The sequence below is a fragment of the Numenius arquata genome, chromosome 17 (genome assembly GCF_964106895.1).
Source record: "Numenius arquata chromosome 17, bNumArq3.hap1.1, whole genome shotgun sequence".
NCBI lineage: Eukaryota > Metazoa > Chordata > Aves > Charadriiformes > Scolopacidae > Numenius > Numenius arquata.
In genome coordinates this window covers 13,440,252-13,456,420 of record NC_133592.1, presented here as the reverse complement: position 1 = coordinate 13,456,420, position 16,169 = coordinate 13,440,252, and the positions used below count along the sequence as shown (strand labels likewise).

The window sequence follows — 16,169 nt, the reverse complement described above, 5'->3', positions numbered from 1 at the left end:
CCACTTGAGAATGAGACAGTATTCTAAATAATTTTAGTCTTCAAACTATGAACAGAATTTTTAATATTGATTATAATTTTTCAGTATTATCATATTGGTGGGTGTTTTTCCATGTTACTGTTGGTATACTGAAGAACTAAACCTAAAGCAAATCTCTGTCTTCTGTTGCCCTTAATTGTCAGAAATGAGTCTCCAAGAAGTCCTTTCATTGCCTATGATATGTGGATAGTAAATTTACTTACTTTCACACTGTATACATCTTATCAGTCTCAGTCCAACCTTTTCTGCAAGGTAATTGGACTAACAGTTAATAAGGGTGTTGCCTTTCATGACATCAGAGGCTTTAAGTCAGTTGCTAGTACATTGACAAGCTGGTAACTTCCTTCCTTATGTTCCACAGTATTCCAGAGACAATTTTTAAGTTGGAAATTAAAAAATCCACAGAAAGCAAGTAGATAGAAAATTTCAGCTATTAGAAGCAAGCTCTCCCTCCTAATTATCAGAAGCAATCAGAATGCAGTGAGACATGCAATATAGAGAAATTTCTCAGTCTCTGCAGTCCTACAGAACCTAACACTTACCTTGAAACTTTCAGTGAGAGCAGGGCAAAATAGTCCCAAGGAGATTTTATAGAGTCTGGTATGCAGATGCTCTGGATTCTTCCTCTTTCTTCGGTCAAAACATTTTTGGCCAACCTTCTTTGGCAAAGCATTGTTTGGCAGACTTATCTAAAGACATAATTGTCATTTGATTTGACTAGATATAATTAGAAAATTTTTATATCTTACCAACTATGTGGCTATATCTACTATAAATAATTTGACAAGAGAATTAAGGAGGGAATCTCGATCAGTTAAGGCACTTAGAGAACTTGGATGCAGGACAGTGAGTTGAGGTGTCTCCAGGTGACAGTCACTCAGCAGCACTCTTAGGATGTAGGGCTTGGGTGTAGCATCTGCTCTGCCCACACACAAGCCAGTGTTAGAACCTAAAACATTTTTTGGAAGTCCTCTTTGACAATGGTAACATTGCTTATGTGAGACAGCCCATCAAATGGAAGAAGAGGAATTGTTCCTCAGTTGCTCATTTCCATAACTTCTCCCCCAGTGCCTGAACAATACAGTAGATGAGCAAACAGAGTTTCTAGATCAGCTAGTCAATAGGGCTATCAAGTACCAAAGACAGTATAAGATAACTAGTACTAAGATGCTACAGGACTGAAAGGACGGACCATGCAAATAACGTGGTTAACAGAGTAGCCTATAAACAATGACAGATATGTTTTAAAATCCAGGCTGTCAGATGAGGAATGCTGAGACTGCATGGTTCACTCTCCTGGAGCTGTGCATAAGTAGATCCAAAACCTTCAGTAGTCTCTTGAAAGCATCAACTCTATTACTGACAGTACTACAACTTGGACCAATTAATGTTGTTACTCTTACACCCTGCCTTAGCTCACAGAAGACCTTTAGAAAGGCTAGCCTTAAAATAAGGTAATATGTCAGAGTTCCCAAACAAACAATTAGGCATTTGCAGACATAGAGCTTGGTTCCAAATTTTTCTGAAAAGAAGTAGTGTTTCTTCTTCAGGAGTGAGCCTCATCTCGTTCTCTATAAAGTATGGCTATGAGGACTTCACTGTGCATTTTTCACTTAAATAAAATGACCAAGGCTGTCCATGTTTTGACTAGACAGGAGATAATCAACAAAAGAAGTATAATTGAAAATGGATACATGTGTGCCAGAGGGGGAAAACTCAATTGAAATGAGTTTGGGTTTTTTTAATGAGTTTTTGCTCTAAAAATATCTAACAAGTATTACTGGGGAAGAAAGGAGGAAAATAGAAAGATCTTTCTTAGACCCTTTACAAGTAGGGAAGGTGTTCTTCTGCAGGAAGGACCTAAGCAGTGTTGGAGTAGTGACCAGTACGTAAGAGCATATTTCTAGGGACTGTAGTTGGTTATGAGCAGAAAACTCATGGATCACAGTTGCTATTCTGCTTTGTGTAGGTACTTCACATTGTGTGCATCTAAATTGACTGGCAACAGTGGCAAAAAAAATTAATCCCTTTGATTTGTGGCTTAAACTCATAATGAGCACTAGAAGTTGAACATGCATTGAGTGAGATGGCTGTAATTTCAGCATAAGACTAAGAAATTAACCAGACATAGAGTGGTGTAAGGGCATCTGGTATCTGCTTGAAATATTTGATATGAACACATATTAGCAAATTCTTCAGGCCTTTCATTGTATCTTGACAGCAATTTTCAATAATTCACTTAAATACTGTGTTCATGACATACAGTCCAAAAAATATGTATTTCCTGTCTGTTCTCCTTGCTCTGGGATTACAGATTGTGAACTCCACCCTCACAGGCAAACAAGGCCTGAAATCATCTGATTAGGAGACAAAGGAGCCTTGCTTACATGGGAGCACTGGGAGATTTCTGCAAGAGCTGGGCTGGCTTAGATATGTCCATCCACTAAATGGACTACTCTCACCATCAGATCTAGAAAGCTATTGAAATGAACCTATTAAAAGGACCTTTCATAGGTCCTACATAGGAAGAAGTCTCTGGAACCAATTGCTAGTAGCGTGCAGTGTGCATATAGGTGAAGATTACTGCTTAAAAAGGAGCAAGCTCTTGTTAAATGGGAGCTCAAGTTTCAGTTGAGCTTTTTTTACTGTTTATTGTCTCAAGCTTTGCTTTATAACTGAGAGGTTAAATATCATGACAAGAAAATGGTATTAAATCACATTTAGAGTGATTCCTAAAATTTAGCAAAATTCATCATATGGTTGCAGACTTAGAGGTTTGTCTTTTTCCTTAAAATACTAATTACAAAGGTTCTTCAAAAGTGTACCCACCTTTGAGCTGTCCTTAGAGACTACATCTAGTGCACTTGTCTGTTTTTCTGTTAGTTGGGTTGTACAATTAAGGTGATTGCTAATTTACCAGGCCCATCAATTATATAAGCATTCAACAGGGCTGAACAGCAAACTGCTCCGTGCTTGGCATTAAACAATTCAGTGCCAATAAAATGAATGACAATGTAAATTCAGTAAGTCCTACTGGAGCAAACAGTAATTATACCCTTTTGCTAAGTGTGAAGAAAAATCACGCATACTTAACATTTAATTTGAAAACTGTACTATCATACAGTTTTCTTTTTCCAGTTCTCATCAACCAAAAATTCCCAGCTTTTTCATAAATGCTATTAGAATGCATATATATTAAGCAAGAAAAAATGATTGATAGCAATGGCAGCTGCAACAGAGTGTGTGATGTTGATCACAAGATAGACATGAATTCTCAGTACAGGTTTAGAAAGGAAAGACCTTTGCCACTTGGATTAGATTTGAAGATGTTGCAAAAGGAAAAGAGATCAGAAGACAATACATGTGAAAGAAACTAAGAGGGGAAAAGTTCATTCCTTCTTTGCCAGTGAGAATGGCTGTGTATGATTATAATTTGTAATCATATCCTCTAAAGGTTCTTTCTAGAGACTAATAATAGTATTAATTAAAGCTTGCAGGTAGCCTATCCTTGCAAGCTCAAGTTCCACAGGACAGGAAACGCCTGCAATGAAAATCATAGTGTTTCATCATCTAGCTACTCATATGAGTTTTTATGAAAAGCTTCTGGGCTACACATCATTTTCTTTGCTGTCTTTCCGAAATACTTATTGTATATCACAAAGGGCAGCTTTTTGAATGCTAGCTCTTGGCAAGGGATCTGCTGAAAGGATCAACAATACCTCAATGCAAAAAGCGAAAATACAAATAGCTCCTGCCCACTACTGTCTCCCAGTCCTGTTACTGTCTCTGCAGGGCTGGACTCCACAGCAGCTGAACACAAAGCACAGCACAATCGAAAGAGAAGAGTGAGAGCAGTCCCTGGATACGGAATGTCCTGCTCAGCAATGCAGCATGGTCAAGGTGCTGCAGTGCTGACATTTCCCGTGGAGAAGAAGAGACTCAGGCATGCTGAAAATAGAACCATCTTGAGAAAGATATCAGGCAGGCACCTCACTCTCTGCCAGCCCTTAAGATATGACTTCTCCATCAGGCTCTGTGTTAGCAGACAGAGAGAGAGAATACTCAGCAACACACCACAGTCAAAGTGGAAATATGTATGTAGACACAAATGTCCAGCATATGGCCAGGCAGAATCTCACAACAAGTTTTACTTTTAGATTTGCATTGTGAGCTGAATTTATAACATTCCAATGTGGAAGGAAATTTGACAGCCTTGAAGTGTGATACCTTCTTCATTACTTTTATCCATGAGTGTCAATGTGATCATTAGTGGAAGAAACTTCATGGCCCTTGTTCAGGTGTCAGAACCTCCTGCCAAAAACAAACCTAGGAAAAGAGTGATCACAGGCCCCAAATCTTTATGTAGTACTCATCCATCTGTTTTACAACTTGAAAGTACTGACTGAAGAGGAACAGTGATGATTTCTTACATTCAGCTAGGAAAGTCTTTGCATCTTCTCAAGGTTAAATCTTACTATAAACAGGTTGCCCTGTAACAGCCGGTGGATTCCAGTACAGTAGAGAATAAATTGTGAGGTCCCATTTCTTCTTTCATTACGGTGCAGCAGTGAAATTCTGTGCACTTTATAATTTCCATATGCTCATCAAATACCTTTGGCAGCCTTATTAGCTTCCACTTTTTCACTAGGTTCCCCAGTACAGTCCCAACAATTTCAAACATGTCTTGGGGAGATTTGTTTATCCATTAGGGCATCTGCTCAGTGGGCAGTAGATTAGGAAATCCTAGTTTATAGATTCATTCCAGTCATAAAGAAACCTCCAAAAGTTAGGTAGCATCATGTCTTGTACTGAGAAATTGTGACTCCTGAGTTCTGTCATGCAACTTTTCCTGAAAAGTGGTTGCTATGGCATTTATCTCTTATTCACCATATCATTGGAGAGAATTCATTCAAGTCAGTAAGTATTAGTAGATTCCAACATAACACTAATTGTGCTTACATGATGATCGTGTCCTCTGATTTATGCTTTGCAAGATTTTACTGCTTACACAGTGGCATAGCATGGGAAAGACGCAGGTAGAAGGAGATTCAGGGGCATATCAAGATGCATTGCAGAGTGAAACTGGGTACAGTTAATAATAAGTACAGTACTATTGCCAGTAGATTAAGATTAAAAGCATGACTCTAAGTGACCTACTTATCTCCCTCTCAGAATGAAGCTCACAGGGTAAAGCAAACAAGCCCCGCTAGCGAGCCCTGGGAGGCTGGAGGGAGCTCAGAGCTGCTGAGCTACTGCTCTGGTAGGAAACCTCCTCCTGTGCGTTGATGGCCTGGGGAGCAGGGTCAGGTTCCTACTCAGGTAGCAGTGCCTCCTGTACCTGGGACAAGTCACTTCTGCTGCTCCTCCTCAGGTGATTGGGGTCCCGGTACCCCGACCAGGAACTAGGAGGTGCCCAGGAGGGACCAATAATGTCTGCATGGCTGTGCTGCTCTCTGACAGACCATGGGCCTGCATGAACTAGGCAGAGGTGCAGCTGGGAGAGCAGAGGTGCAGTGCACGTGTGCCTGCCCCACCCTGTGCATGGAGAGGGAAAGGGCTGGACATACCTCCAAGGATGGGTTGTGGTTGGGTGAGTGAGGGCAAGAGGAATGAGAGACACTGATCAGTGGGGAAACTGAGATGGGGTAAAGCAGGATAGGGAATGTAAAGGAAGGAGGAAGAAATGAGTGAGGAGCCTCTATGGAGGGACAAGCAGTGGAGAGAGATGTAGTAATGTGGGTGCATTGTATATGAGAAGGTGATGTAGTGAAAATTTTGCTGGAATGGAAAGAGCTTGAGCTGATCACAGCTGTCACACATATAGGAATCCAAGAGGCAAACTCATTATAGCACCATTCATTTCAGAGTGGAGTGGGGTGTTCTTTAATTACTGATTAACACTTTAACATTTCTTTTTCAGCCTCAAAGAGCAAAAATGCCAAGAGGAGATTTGTCCTTTGGAGATGAAAGTTGAGAATTATGATGAAATCCTGTACCCTTTCATGCGGATTTGAAGTGTTGCAGTCCCACACTTCCTGTACACGCACTGCTTCAGAGTGCAGTGTATTCCATATTAATGATGTGGGAGTGCAGCCCAGACTGTGCAGTCCCACCTGATGAGAACTTGTCCTGGCACTGAACTTCATTGCAATGAAGACAGAAAGAAGTTCAGGGAAATGAGAAATCCTTGCTGAAACAGAGCAAATGGAGCCAACAGTGCTTTCCTATTGGGCCATAACTGCATTCATTGTCCTATATGTATACAAACAGAATCATATTTGGACATTGTGTGGGGAAGGTTGTCATCCACTTTTTGTGTTTGGAAATGTCAAGCACAAGTCAGTAAGAAACATCTCATTGCACCATTTTCAACAAAAGGAGCTACCACTATCAGAATAACACAACTTCCAAAAAATCTTACTGAAAGTGCAAGTTGCTGCCTTCTGCACTAGGCTATTCAGACACAGCTCTAGGGCTCCAAGCTGGCTTCAAGTGATGCTGGGACATTTATATCAATGAAGATCTCTCCTGAAGGTGTTCATTGAAGACCCACCTGGCTGGGTAGGAAAGGCATCAGATCCAACAAGAGGAAGGAACGGAAAATCTGAGGTAGAGCATAACAAAGGAAAAAAGGCATTTTGCCTGCCTAGCTCTTTGCTCCCAAGGAGTAACTGCCTTTCCTCCCACTTCAAATAGTTTGGTTTAGGCCTGGTTCCTGCTGACACACAATGGAAATCCTGCATCCCTTCATCTTCCCACATTGAACTTGAAGGGCAGACCTGGGGGAAGCAATGCCAGAACAGCCCTGGCTTCCAAACAGCACGGGGCACTGTTGATTGGCAGCTCACAATTCATTCCCTTCCCACTTCTCTGGAGACCTATGTTAGAGAAGGAGCTGTCTCTGGACTGCCTGTGTCTGGACTGTGGTGTCACTGGACACCCATATCTTGTGCTCATAGTATTCACATGTGCCCATTGCAGGAAATAGCTAGGTTTCCATATCAGAAGTACACGGTAAGTATAAGGTCTGTGTCTAACACTGTTAAATTCCTTTGCTATGAGTGCTCTAAATATATTAGTATTCTAATATATGCTTATGGAAAACAACACTGGAAGGTTTATCACTGAAAAATTGTAACAGCTGATCTTTACTGATGCCTTTCATCTTAGGATGTTGCTTCTCTTCACAGGCTACCTGCAGTTCTTACCCAGACATGGCAGCATAAATTTATGCCACTAACTTTGTATCTTGTCCCTTTTACTAAAACAATATAACCAAATAATAACTTTAAAATTTTGCTGAGGTGTCAGAGTACCTCTGACAGAACCTCTGCTAACCTCGGAGGAGAAAAGGCCTGGGGACCTGAAAGAAGAATGTGGTTAGACCAGCAGTTACAGATAAGAAGTCTAGGTCTTTCATAGAAAAAAAAAAAAAAAAAGTTAGAAGAAAAGTCAGAGTAAGAAAACATGTAATAAAAAATTCTCCCTGCCCTTTGTGTCCTTCTGGAGCAGGGCCTTTTCTCCAGTATTGGTTTCAGCTGTGGAATTTTTAGTTGTCTGGATTCAGCAAGCTCTGCAAACCTTTTCAGTCTGTTGGACATCCTTCTAGCTGTTACTTTTGAGACCAGACTGTTTCCCAGCTCCCTGTTATTCTGAGCAGTCTGCTGCAGGCCCCTACGTTCAGAGCTCTTTCTTGCACCTCTGTTCTCCCCTTCACTCTTGAAGTTACCTCTCATCTTCCTGTCCTGTTTAACTGCTATGAGCTAACGTCCAGTCTTTCCCATCTCCTCCCCTACCACACCCTTTTAACAAAATACGACTTTATTTAACGCAGGGTTGAAGAGAACTAATCAAAACCTATTGTTAAGCTAAGGATAGCATTACATCTGCTTTTCAATGGGCATCCTGGTATTTTATTCGTTCCAAGTTTTTGGCAATACATTATAGTCACATACAGCCTGTAGCCTCCAGAAATCAAACACAAAAGTGGGCATTACAATTAGACTTCATAAGTAAAAGCTTTAGGCTATTCACTCTCTATGAGATCTTTCAAAGACATCTAACTGAAACATCATCTGTTGTTCTTTCTTCATCATATCCTATGACTATTTTTGGACCCCAAAGTGGCCATCCTGCACTTCAGTTTTGTTAGGCAGGAACTTACCACTTGAGAAGGTTATTTGATTTCCATTGAAGGAAACAAAAGGCCTAAGATTCAGTGTAAGGCATTACCCACAGAATGCTTTGAATAAATAGCAAGACAAAAGCATATAGTACTGTTCTGTTCTACACAGAACAGGGGGATGATCAGCTTTCATTATGACCAGAGATCCTGTAGTTAAATTTTACACATCCCTGTTGCTTTACGCTGGATCAAACTTCCTCTGAAGCTGGATAGTCCAGGAGTTCTCCACAGATCTGACGCTTCGTTCTTCTCTGTGGAGTGGATAAAACACAGGATTCAATCACTGGCCCTTGACAAAATACTTGTCACCTGTTCAGAAAATCAATGATTTCCAGGTGATGAGATGTGAGAAATGTTTCCTTGAGAAATCCATGCTTCATAGCACCAAATACCCTTTCTCCAGGCTTTCTATACTATTCCTTTGTGTCCCAAGCACTTTCAGATCTAGAGCCTCTCTATGCAAGTAAAGAAAAAATCTCAAGATTTGAACTTTTTAAATCATTCTCTCCATTCTGGTTATAGAAATAGTTTAGTTTCAGTAGACTGAACCCAGAGAAAAACCTATTCCAAATGCTACAGCTGGAATACATACACATTTTTTCTTGTTGCCAAAATAGGTTATTTAACACATGGATTTAGGAAATGGACTTAACATCCACAGGGTTACTAGAATAATTTATCCTGGGAGTGAGAGTGCTAGGATATAACAAGTCTTTAGTGAAAGGAATGAAATTATTAACATGCAACAAAATAGGTTGCCTCATAATGCTGAATTGCTCACAAAACACAAAGATAAGCACCCAAGTTTCTTGTTAAAAAGGAAAGATGTTCAGTATTTTTTTACTGCTTAGTGTTAGTTTTTACACTAATCTTGAAGACAATTCCTGATGGGATTTACAGCTTGCAAATGCTGTTCTCAGCTATGCTGTTAATATTTATAAAACATGCCAAGGGGGATCTTTGCGCCTGTGGTTCCATAATGAACAGACTGATAAGGAATGTGTAGCCTCATACTGAAGATCCCTGGGTAAAATAAGACCTCTCAGGAATGCTGGCATGAGACAAGGAGAAATGCCGGAACACTAATTCTCTGGTGCAAAGCTTCTCATTCTGACACTTGTGCTAAGATGTGGCTGGGCACTGGATCCTGGAGATGGTAAGAAAACTTTTCACATAAAAAGTTCTTTTTATTCTACTGAAAGGTGGGCATTGTGTTGAATTAAATGGAATATGATGAGCACTTTCTCTGTTCCTATCATGGCATATCTAATCTGGGTAATTGTTTGTAGTTTAGCTGGGTAAGACATGTCCTTCAGGGATTTGAGCTGTCATTCCAGATGAGCAGTGCTAAAAAGGATGGAGTAGGAAAGGAATTGGGTATTACTTCTAGGGAAAAGCCAGTGATGAACCTAACAAATAAAAGACCAACTAACCTGGTAACATGTAAGGTACATTGGGCCAGTTACTGGTTTTGCTATTACAAAGAGAAACAGAAGTGAGCTAACCTTTGTGTCTGTTGCTGTTCAGAATGTCCTCGTATCTCGGGCTATGAATGGCCTGAGGTGGCCTTGCTATCTTCTGATCCTGTTCCTTTGTTTGGAGTCTAATTTCTGTAATGCTTGATACGGTTATTATTTGACTTCACAGCAGGGGAAAAAAAGAAGTTACTTCTACTCGGAAAGTTTCAACAGCAGATTTTAAATCCAGGAATGTTATTATTTTGCTCTGATGACACCTAATTCGCTGCCCATTGAGTACAAGTAACAGTCTTGCAAAGGAAATTGAAGAGGGAGGGCAAAATAAGCTAGAGATTAGAGACAGTTAACACACAGCACTTTTAGATTTGAAGAGGAACAGCTCTTGAGTGTGCATGAGATTTCTATGGTTACTCAAATTCCTCCTATCTCCACAGCAAATGTCAGAGAAAGATACGTGAGCTGTAGGTCCTGGACGAGGAGGTGACATTCAGGATGCCCTTTCCATCACATGCCAAAGCAGCTGAACAGCTTCAGTTACAGAACAGGTGAGTGGGGTGGACAGGCTCTGACGGCAATAGAACGGGATGGAATGGCATGAAAGGAGAAGAAATGAGGACAGCAACATAAACTAAAATTACCAGATACTTGATTAATTGGCTTGTTTCTCTTTTGACAGTACACCTATGAGGGAAGCAACAAGAGGCTACACTACAGGGATAGATTTGTTTAGATTTTCACAACTAGCTTTTTGTTGCTATAAGTGAATGTTACAATTATATACAATTTTTTTACCTGCTTTCTTCATAAAACAAGAAAGACTTCTGAACATTAAAACTATTTAAATTACACAAGGCGTTCTGAAGCGCAGAAAGAGTTTGCAGTATTGATAACATGAGATGATTTCTATTGGTAATTCCCATATTCATTATTTACATTGAAAAAAGAGAATTTTCAAAACTTCCTTTCAGTTTGGAGAATAATAGGATAACACCTCTCACAGGAGGAGGGGATATATTGCTGTTCATGCAAAATTAGCCTACTTTAATATTAGCCTAACCAGCTAATGTCCAATTACCTCTTCATTTGGTCACTGCCATGCGGCACGGATCAGTCTCTTCAGCTCCCTGACAAATCCCTCCAGTTGGCCATATATTCCTGAAGCAGGGTGCCTCGAAGGCTCTTAGAGCCTTCCCATGAGCCCACACTGCCATCTGACTCGCATGTTAGCTAAGCTTGGACTTGACCTCTTTGGGCTCCAGTTCCAAAGTTCCTGTGTGTCCCAGTTCGAAGAAACTACGACACTGTGTTGAACCGTATTTCTCCCAGTGGTACCATACTGATGCTGGGGTTGTGCTGCTGGCATGGTGGGGCAGGGGAGGTGCCTGTTCTGTGGGAGGTAGGAGGGCACTGTCATGAGACCTGAGCAGCAAAGCTCAGGTGCTAGGTGATTTCTTCCTTGCCTGAGGTGTGATGGGAAGCTCACAGTGTGAACTGTTGAATTTTACTTTATTGACAAAGATTATCTGACAGAATATGTTTTCAACGCATTGTGCTAATATTACTGGAATGCTGTTTTTGTGCTCCAGAGATCACCTGCCAATCCCCTGCTGTCCATATAGGACAGAAGTTTTATTTGAGCCCATTAACTGCGTCTATTTTAAACTTTTCTCTGAGAGGTCTTTCTCTGTGGCCATTATAAACCAACATTTTTTTCAGGACCTTTGCACTAGTGCTGATCAGATGACAGCTTAACTCTAAAAATAGATCATCAGTGCAAAGCAACCCCTGACCTCCACACATAGCAGATGATCACAAGTCAAGAAAAACAAAACTCTAGTTTCCCACCAGTGTTCTACATGCATCCTGATAAGGTAATAAATTGGATCCTCAGTAAAGCTGCACTGTAATTCAAGCACAGGACAATATGTAGGGCTAGATACTCTATGTAAAAATGGCTTTAGGAAGAGCACAACTTGACTGAGATGATTAGTTCAGATTGAAAATTACAGTGAGTTGCAAGGATCTGAAAAAAAAACAAACAACCTGCACAATAAAAAATCCTATAGGAGTGATGTGAGTTTAACATCCTAAAGAATACGAGAAGTTTCAAGTAAGGCAGATCATATATTTAAGGCATTTCTAATTTACAGTAAATATTTTTATGTTTTTATTATGTTCAAAATATATTTTCTAAAGTAAAGGCATTATTTTTCTTATTCACATAATTACCAATCCAACCTACAAAAATGTTAATTATTTCCTACTACAGAAACTTTCTACGTCTGCAACAATAATATCCAAACACCCGTATGCAAAAAAAATTGCCTAGAAACCTTAAAAAGTATCAAAATATCCTTTTTTTATGAGTATTAACTTGTGATATGTTACAATCCCCACTTCCTTTCCTTCTTAGTTCAATGGCCATAAACCATGCATTTGTCTACCTCATCTAATCTTCCCAAAAGTACTTCCCAAATTTCCTTCTGAAAATCTGAGACAATTTCTCTAATTTCCCAGAGCTACTTTTACTTTTGATCCCATTTTGCCCTGCCAAAGTGCTTGGATGCCACTCTCCCACAAGCTGTCAGGCCTTTCACAGTCTGTAGCCATACGAGGTAACTGCAGCAGATAGTCATGACAATCACGACAAGGTTAAAATGGCAGCTCATGTGGCACCTATATGGTGCAGTTCCCAAGTGTGGCACTGAATATCTCTATTTCAAAAGCCAAGTCAAATCCCAGGACAGGATGTCCAAGTGCTCTTTACTGGGCATTGTGGATTTTTTTTCCCAGAGACTCTTGGCCTGGAGACCCAGGTCTCTGGCAGGCTCACGCTGGAACAGCCTGTTACCATCTCAATAGCTGTATCATGAAGGAAATGTCACATTCTGGCCACAGACTCCTCCTTGGAGAGGGGATCCACAAAACCAAGGGCATGAAGCAGAGCTCACCTAAATAAGGCAAGTATCTGTTCTTGGCCTTCCAAAGCCCTCTCCTCCTGCAGACATGGCTAACTCATTGCCACATGCCAGGGCAGAAGTAGAGGAAAGACTTCACCTCTGTCAGCAAGAGAAGAAGAGGATTTTAGGGCATTGCAGCCAGTGGGCATTTCTGTGCCTGCAGCCTAGGCCGCACAGGCACTCCCAGACTGGACTGTCCCCTCTGGGACAGGGACAGCGTCTTTGGTGGTGGGTGTCACCCAGCCCCTTCCTCACCTGGGGTCCGCACATGCCACCATGGTGCAAGCAGCACTAATTGCAGGTCTTTGAGCATGTCTTCATTAATGCTTAGTGTCAAAAGGAAAATGCTATGGAGGCAGATCTCCCTGATGTCCCACACTATGGTTTGCAGGACAGGTGCGCTCCAGGGGCACATGATGGGCATTGAGCTCTTGGGACTCCCACCCTTTCCCCCAAAACCCATTTAGTCTAGGTGCCAGGTCCTCAGCACTTGCTGTTCTGCCCCACTGATCTCCTGTCATGGGGAGAGACAGCCTGTGTTTCAAGTGTGTGTTAGTGGCTGGTCCTGTCCCCCACAGCAGCCCTGTCTCCCAGGGAGCCGATGCTGCTGACATGTCCCAGAGGGAAAGGGGTTTGCTTCCTCTGCAAGAGAAAACCTCAGGACAGGAGAGGCAGACAAGGGAGATGAGGGGCAGGAGTTCTTCTTCCCACTTCCCAGCCCTGCTCTGCTTTTGTGCGTGAACAGTGAAGGTGGCCTTTGCTTGTGTTCACAGTGCCATTTTCACATCCACTTCATGGGGAAGAATATTGTGATTACTTGTGTGTTTTGTGCCAGCATAGAGGTAGAGCACGGGAATGACTCATCGACACTTCAGGCCGCAAAGGGCTTGCTGGCTCACCCTTGCTGGCCTAAGAGTTTAGGAGGTCCTCATCTGTGGAGGCTGGATCTCATGGCCATCCCAAGATGAGTGAGGGTGATCCAGGGCCCTGGGCCTCTCCTGGTACCCGCACTGTAAAGGTCCATCCAGATCACAGCTGTCAGAAGAGGTGCTGCAGTCGCTCTCCTTAGACTGCTCTACCAGTGGAGTAGGCAGGGCCATTGATTCTTCGTGTTGGCCTTTCAATAGTCACACGCTTCCAAGCACCTATGTGGTGCCCTTTATGTGCCCCTGCAAGCGAGGCCCTGCACACTGACCAGTGGCTGCTTCTGTCAGCTCAGGGTCTTTTCTTTCACCACTGATGACCCTAACATTTCCAGTCCTTCTTTGGCCCATTCCACCTGTCTTTGTGCTCCCCCAGTGGTGAACACCTGATTCTGGCTGACCCATCTGATTGGAGTTTAACCCATCTGGTGTGATTCAGTGATAACACGTGGGCCAGGAAGTTGCAGCAGTTTTAAAAGCACCCATTTTTAAGTGAGACCTCCTAGTGGCTGGTCAGTCACAGGCCAGCCACCCAGAGGAGGGTCCACCTTGATGGCTCCATGCTGCCCCCACCTGGCAATGGGTGCCTTGAGCAGTGGGCCTGGTCAGCTGCTGCCTGGCTGAGCTCCCTGACTGACAGGACCCTACTGGAGCCCCAAGCCAGAAGAAAGCTGATGGCGCCTGTGTCCTTTGAACAAGACTCTAAGTGGCAAGGTGAAAGGTACGGCCATCGTCCCAAGTGAAGTCTCTGGACCTTGGTTTCCTCTGCCTGATTGCCTGTGGTGACTGTTCCAGGCAGTGACACTGGCTTTACTGAGCTCTCTAAAGGGCTCGTGGAGTCAGGCTGCAGGCAGAGCTGTGTCTCCATAGCTGTCACGCAATAGCCATGGGCCTGGCCAGGGGTTCTCCTGCAGCCCTGATACTCCGGTGGCTCTTGAGGGGTCTCTGGTGGGCAGCCCTACTACCGTCCCTCAGTGAGTGCTGTGAAAGCACAGCCTGAGCAAAGGGACATGGCCCTTTTTGCAATGCTGCTGAACCTCAGAGCAAGCCGTGCCTCCATCTTCGTCCTCACCCAGAGAGGGACTCAGCGGGAGGCAGTTGTAAAATCATGCACTTTCAGAGCTACAGCCCAGCCCACCTTTTTCAGTTGCTGGTGCCCAAGAGAAGTGACTCCCCCTGCACCCCAAACTGAGCCCCAGGTGAACGCTGGAAGTACGTGGGCAGCTGCTGTGTTCCCCAGGGGACAGCACGTCCCAGGAGGCCACGGCGAGCACCCAGGCACTGGGTTGGCACAGCGTCATTGCACGGGCATCAAAGGGGCCACTCTTGATTGATGCTCTTTCCAGGGAGAGCACACTCGGGCCTGCTTCTGACTTTTAACATTTCAGCTGAGACAGGAGCTGTGCCGGAGCAAGTCTCTCTGGGGTAAGAATAGCATCTGCCGTCTTAGGACACAACACAGTTGTCCAGCTCCCACATGGCAGCACGTTGCGCTGAGATATAGAAGGCAACCTACCCGCCGAGGAATGTCTTCGAGCGCTATTAGTGGAAGCGTATCATCTACACAAACAGGCGTGACCCCGCACAGGAGTCTTGCAAGAGCGGGGCTATTTTGAGCTTCTGACAGTGAGGATGAAGGGAGACAAATGATGGGCTGATCCCCCTGGCACGGGCAACCTCCAAAGCTTCCTGCGCCCTTGTCTCCTCCTCTGGGAATGACTCCTGTGAAGGCTGATGGGTGATTTGGTGGGACCTCAGAGCCCAGGAGGCGGGGGCCTGGAGGGAGCTGTGAACTTGGGGGCACGCAAGGCCGGGCCTCAGTCCCATCACACGGCCCACCGTGCTGATGGCAAGTCCTGCCTGAGGCTGTGCACCGGTCCCCCAGCTTAGGGCTCACGGCTGCCTGCTTTATTTTGGACCGCATCCGTGAGAGCTAGAGATAGCAGAGGTGTGTAACGGCATGCAAGGGAAAGATGCGGGAGGCTAGAGGAAGAACCAGTTGACTTTGCAAAACAGAGTCTAAAGAAAGCTACAGTAGGTCAAAACTGAGACAATTATACACGTGATGCAAGAGCTGATTCTTCAGTGATTTGCCTGTGCTTCCCCACGGATGCCCTTTGGGACAGTCCTTTTGCACAAATCACACTCACCAGTGTGGCCAGGAGCCATCAGCCTGCTCACTCCTCTTCACGCCTGCCGCCTTCTCTCTTCCCTATGCCTGGCTTTGCTGGCTTCATTCCTTTACTCTCATGACATCCTCAGGTTTCCATGGTGGAGACAATGTGAGGCAAAGGATGGTGCGGGGTCTGTAAAGCAGGATTTCAGAGAGTCTCAGGAGTTGATGCATGTGCAAGCCCTTACAGCTAACATGGGTACACCTAGTTGTTGTGAGTCATCTAGACTCTAGCCAGTCCCACCTGAAGCTTTGGAGATACATGCAGGGAGGCTAGAGATTCTCAAGCCACCCAAGAGGAGCAGTCAGCTCATAGGTGGGTTTAGGCAGGCAAGGCTCACAACAAGAGACCCCGGCTGTGGTGACAGACTAATGCACGCTGTCAGGCAAGGAGAAAGAGTGCAGGCCATG

At 43.6% G+C, this 16,169-nt stretch overlaps 1 long non-coding RNA gene across 1 annotated transcript in view; it reads left to right on the top strand.

Moving 5' to 3' along the window:
* Nucleotides 1-9,282: 9,282 nt before the first annotated feature.
* Nucleotides 9,283-16,169, top strand: part of LOC141472962 (uncharacterized) — a 78,612-nt gene continuing 71,725 nt past the window's right edge. The window contains exons 1-2 of the long non-coding RNA XR_012463548.1: nucleotides 9,283-9,380; nucleotides 10,137-10,247. This is a non-coding gene — a long non-coding RNA (uncharacterized lncRNA). The remainder of the gene's footprint in view (nucleotides 9,381-10,136; nucleotides 10,248-16,169) is intronic.